This window comes from Acyrthosiphon pisum, unplaced genomic scaffold, assembly GCF_005508785.2.
Source record: "Acyrthosiphon pisum isolate AL4f unplaced genomic scaffold, pea_aphid_22Mar2018_4r6ur Scaffold_20960;HRSCAF=22641, whole genome shotgun sequence".
NCBI classification, from domain to species: Eukaryota; Metazoa; Arthropoda; class Insecta; order Hemiptera; family Aphididae; genus Acyrthosiphon; species Acyrthosiphon pisum.
In genome coordinates, this window is record NW_021770374.1 from 1,505,972 (window position 1) to 1,511,900 (window position 5,929).

The following is a 5,929-nucleotide window of genomic DNA, read 5'->3' on the forward strand; positions in this document are numbered from 1 at the left end:
TTTAAAAAAAAATAAACAATATGACAAACTTAACACAAATTTGTCTATTTGGAATTTTTCAAAAAAAATTAATCAGATTTAAAAATTGTAGGTATACTATTCATGTAGCGCAGGCGTCAGTAAATGATATAAAAAATATTGATTAGAACAAAAGTTATTTCATTTGTCAGGTATTCCCGTTACAACTGTGTGTAAAAATTCAAAATCACCAATAAATTATAGATAATAATCAACAACCAGAAGATGCAGTAGAGCCCCCTCGTATCCGCCCTTGTGTTTGTACGTAAGTGTATGATTTAACTATAATAAAGTATCAAAGTTATACCAAGTTTTACGTAATACGGTGGATTAATATAATCAATTAATATATAATCCTAACCTTAACGTACTAAATTCCGATTAACAAAAAAAAAGAAATTTAACTCTTTTTAAATTAGTCTATCTTCTTTCCATAGATCTGCACACAAACATTCAATTATATATAATATAGCTGATCCTTCGCACTTCCTGGCCCAAAAAAATAACAAAAATATTATGATTTTTCAACTCCTTTTTGGTGTAACTCACTGCAGTAAGTGCAACTCAGCCATGGGAGCCAAGATCATGTGAGCCAAGTAATCATGGGAGCCAATTAACAAATAATAAAACACCAAACATTAATTTTTTTAATTTATTATAATTTTTTCATCAAATTTATAATTATTTATAATTAATTATGACAGTAACATTAACAAGCAATATCAATTTCTTAATGCTATAGCGTGAACAATATTTTTTGTTAGCCCACCTTTAGCTAACACAAACACACTGGATGGTTTACCCACTCGAGAGCATGCCACGTATAATTTCCGTGTGAAAAACATGGTGTGCTAAAATCTAAGCCATAAACAGACACTGTTTGGCCTTGGGACTTATAAGTCATTGCAAATGCCAATCTAATCGGAAATTGATTACGTTTAAATTGAATTGGCACATGTGTAGGTAAAGGTAATAGGGATTCGTGGTATTAATATATTTTCACATCTGAACTTGCCATTTAAAATGCTGGCTTCGATAACGTTTTTCAATAATATTTTAATGACTAATCGCGTACCGTTGCACAGTCGTGGCGGGTTCAAATAACGTAGCAAAATAATCGGAGATCCAACCTTCAATTGTAAATTATGCGGTGGCATGCCAGGCAAATCTAGTGAGTTCAAAATTTCTGTTGGAAAATGTACAGCTTCACTTGCATCGCAAACTGTATCAATAGATTTGTATGATACCAAGTTCCCTGGCAACAACTGTTGTATCCTCAGATTTAAATCGTCAACGTCCACATTTTTTGGCGCTAAAATTGCTCATTCTGCAAGCCACTCATAATTTATGTACTGTGTGTGTACATCTGGAAATATTTGTTCAATGAGAGCATCTTTCGAATTAGTAATTGTGCAGAAATCGGTCGATAATTTTACGCATCCAGTTTCATCTATATTAACTTTTCCATCGCCGATATCTAAGAGTTGTTTTGAGAATGTTTCAGCGGATGGATCTTGAAGCATTTTAACGCGCATATTTACTTTCAGCTGTACTTTTTCAACATTACGACACAATGACGATGATTTTAAGCAAGCGTTGATCTCATCAGCGTATGTTGAATGACGGGAAGTGTTCGTCTGAAATCACCTGAAAGGACTAACGGAGTGCCGCCAAATAGCTTGTCATTGTTTTTAATATCTTTCAAAGTCGTGTTCAACGTATCAAGCGAATGCTTGTGTGCCATAGTACATTCATCCTAGATGATAATTTTACACTGTTTCAGCACTGTGGCCATGGACGATTGTTTTTTTATGTTGCACACTGCGTCAGAGTTATTTTGAATATTAAGTGGCAGCTTAAATACTGAATGAGCTGTTCTGCCTCCATCCAGTAAAGTTGCCGCAATGCCCGATGAAGCAACGGTCAATGCTATGCCATTACCAACCTTCTGAAGAAGTTTTACCACTGACGACACATTCTATACGCACGCCACACCCGGTTACGGCGTCCATGAGGAAGTCGGTCATGGAACATATAAATTGGCCGGCTATAACGTCGATATTCCTCACTTGAGCCATGTCACTGTTTTCGACATGACGGCCGCCGAGCAATAGCCAAGTGACAATGCCGATCGCACTTAACCCGCGCCGAAGAATATGCACGGCGGGGTTGTAACCTTGTAAGTATGTCGAATTTGGCAAAGTATCCTAAAATACACAATTATAATTAAACTTTAATCTGTTGTGTTAATAATCGAAACAAAAAATTACTTTGACAGTGGCTTTAGAGTTTCCTTTGAAGGATCCAGGCCGTGATAAAACTTCACGTTATTGCAAGATATCAATACACTTTCCCTTTTAAACAAAAGGGACCTGCAGGATGACCGCATCCGCAGGTTGACACCATAATGCAACTGTACAATGACAATAGTAGGTTTATAGGGGTCTATAAACCTACTAATGTAAGGTACAGCTGCATCTGGTGACAACTGCAGCCCATGTCCAGCGCAATAAAATCTACATTAAAAAAATATATATATATTATATATATTATATATGAATAAAATAACAACAGTCGATATACAGTGAACGCAAAACTAAACAAAAAAAAAAATGAAATAGCTTACAGACATTGTCCGAAAACTTCGTTTGCTCTTGAGAGTCTATCAACTTCAAAGCAAATTTTTGACCAGTCCGAGTGGTGAACATGCCACTTCTTCGCCTTAAAGTTACCGGCCCCCTTCATCCGGCTAAGGGAATGGCAAAACAGGTTGGCCAATGCTGGACCGAAAATTAGTTCAATAAACCGTTTCCGACAATCTACCTCGACGGCTTGTGATACTTCCTCCTCCTCGGATGAGTCAGACAACTCATGTGGCACATCAATGGTATTTTTTACACTAATGAGAACCCTTATTGGAAGGGCAGGCCCCCCCCCCCCCCCAAGGGTGAATTCCACATGTGTGAAGTCTAACAAAAAATACAAATTAAAAAAATATCCAATGATTTACAGTCAGAATAAATCATCCAAACATACCTTTACGGGAATGGCCGAAAATACCATCTAACAGCTTGATGTTGGTGCACTGTGAGATTACACCATCAACATGTACGTCAAACGGCAGTGTGGGTCGTTAAGCCGAGAGGGAAGAAAACGCAAAAACAACGCTATCAACGTCAGTTTTTACTTTTTTTAGCTTACACAACTGGTCAAGCTCAAGAGTCTTAAACTAAAAAGCAAAGAAAAAAAGTGGGTAAGTGGGTATCAATCTGATGTACATTAGGGGGTGGGGTGAACTTCGGACTACGGTAGGTTAAATTTGAATGCAATGATAGGTATCATTGTATACGAAAAACGATTCCGAACGGAGATGATTTGTCAGTCTAGGATATATTAAATTTAAATATTGTCATATATTCTATTTTGAAACACATTCAAATATTTGAGTAAACGTTTCAAGATCCTACGTTTGTTGATTTTTTAAAAATAACAAAAATCGAAAATTATTTAGTAGTAAAATGTTATTTTACACGTGTATTTTTGATTTCAAATTAAAATTAAAACTTTAAACACTCGTAAATTTTTTTAAATTGAATAATCCTCAAACTTTTTTATAATTATTCTAAGCTTAACTTATGGACACCATAGTATTAAATTTTCAATTCATAGCTTTTGATAGTGAAATATTTATAAATTTTTAACTACCAAATAATTAAAAATATTCATGATTTTGACGAATTTTTGTCTGTATTTTAACTTCAAATGCTAATAAAAAATAATTGTGCCAATGGATTCTTATAATTTTTTTATCGCCATAAGAATAACTTATGAGGAACTTTGTATTAATTTTTCAAATATTTTGAAAAATTCCAAAAAAATTTTATCGACACTTAAAAAAAAATTCTTAGGAAAATTGAATATTTCAGTTGTCTATAAATAGTATAAATAGCTCAAAAAAAGTCAAAATATTTTGAAAATCAAATCACGTAAAGAAAATTGCAGTCTAAATAACTGGTAAAATTTTCAAGTATTTACGACTTATACCATTTGAATAACAAGAGATATCAAAAATCGTTTGAGGCTAAACCGTTATTTAACGCGGTTTTGTAAAAATTTAAATTTCAAACACTCCTAAAAATTTTTTGTCTTAGTCTGGTAGAGTTTTTTTTTACAGATATTTGAAGAAAAATTTATGGAGAACCTTGTACCAAATTTTCAAAACTTAGTTAATAAAGAAAAAAATTTTACGATTTTTCAACCACAAAATTACTTGCAAATTTTCGCAATTTTGAAATATTTCGTATAAATTCAAACTTAAAGCACTTATGAAAAAAAATTGTGACTAACGATTTCGGATTTTTTTTTATCACGTTAAGAATAACTTATAAGAAACCTTGTATTAAATTTTCAAGATTTTCTGGCCGACCAAAAAATTTTTATCGTAATTCTAAAAAAAAAAATTTAAAAATTTCAATTGTCTATAAATAGCTCAAAAAAAGTCAAAATACTTTGAAAATTAAACGGTTGTTGGCATCTCGGCGGTGGTGTTGGCAGCGGGTTGGCGGCTGGTCCTGGTGGTGTTATTCTCGGCGCCGGTATCGGCCTCTCCATCAGTGGTCGAGGTGGTAGTATCGCGGGTGCCTGAGTTGTCGACATGGGTGGTGCCAGTCGAGTTATGGCCGCCGATCGCGCCGTGGCTGCTGGTTGTGCCGTTGCCGCCGGTCGTGCGCCCGTCTGGGGCTACGCGACCTGTTGTGCCTCTCTGTGGCCACGTTCACCGCTCGTCGCTCTCCGAAATACGGCGGTGCGGTCTTCCCACCCCCGCGTGTAGGCGGCCTACAGTATTGGGTCCCGCTGCAGCTGCGCCATGGTCATCTACCGCACCCATGCCGCCGTGGTTGTGTTTGTGCCCTCCTACAAGCTGACCGCCCTCAGCAACTGTCGGCTGCGTTCCAGCAGCTCAGCTGCTTGTTGGAGTGTGGAGTTTGTGGCTGTAGGCGGTTGTCACTCCATTTGTGGGTGTGGTGCTGTTCCGACTGAAATTTAGTACACTAAATCAGGCTAAGGCAACTCTATAGCATAAATTTGAACATTGATACTAGTACGACTCACCAGCCGCGAGGAGCGCTTAAGTTGCTGCGGCGGCCAACTGCCATTTGCCAACACCGGTGTCTCACGTCTGATACAAGTGCACAATTTTGTAATTTCCATGTTCCATCGTATTTTCAGTTTTCTCTCGATTTGCAAATTTGGTGAATTATTTTGTATTGTAATTTGTTTTAATTTTCAAAATAATCTTGACGATGGGTCGTGCAGCATACAAATGTTGTGTAAAAGGTTGCTCGTATAAGGGTAAGTGTTTAATTTATTACTAACTTTGATTTCGTATATATTATTGTAAAATGTAGGTATTTTATCTAAGTTCTGTGCACACAATCCAGTAGGTACTGATAATATTAGGTACATTAGGTACACACAACCAGTGTTCTGACTTATTTAGATAAATAGTTACAAGGTATCTAAACGTCATTTTTTTACTAATCTAAATAAATTCATCTAGATACATTTTTTATTGATAAAAATCACGAAATTGTTCAAACGCATTTTTAAATTTTTATTCAGAAACTCATACAATGCAGTTTTTAAAATTATTTGAAAAGTTATATTTAATAGTAGTACAAATAACGATTGTATTGTTAGTTATTTCCCATTTATTATTTATTTATGCATTATCTTTACATTTATCTAGATAAAAAAAATACTTATCCAATCCGAACACTGATTATTACTAGGTGTGTAATATATTAATACCTCTTTATTATATTACCTGTATCTGTATTTCTGATAGTACCTGTGTACCTAGTGCCATTGATTATAAACACTAATAATACTTATATATCAATGATATTAT

The 5,929-nt window shown here is 35.2% G+C and overlaps 1 non-coding gene across 1 annotated transcript; it reads left to right on the forward strand.

The window, feature by feature from the left end:
* Positions 1–1,026: 1,026 nt before the first annotated feature.
* Positions 1,027–1,112, forward strand: Mir1923 (microRNA mir-1923). Its single transcript, NR_040123.1, has one exon. It is a non-coding gene; the product is annotated as a microRNA mir-1923 (primary transcript).
* The last annotated feature ends 4,817 nt before the right edge of the window (positions 1,113–5,929 follow it).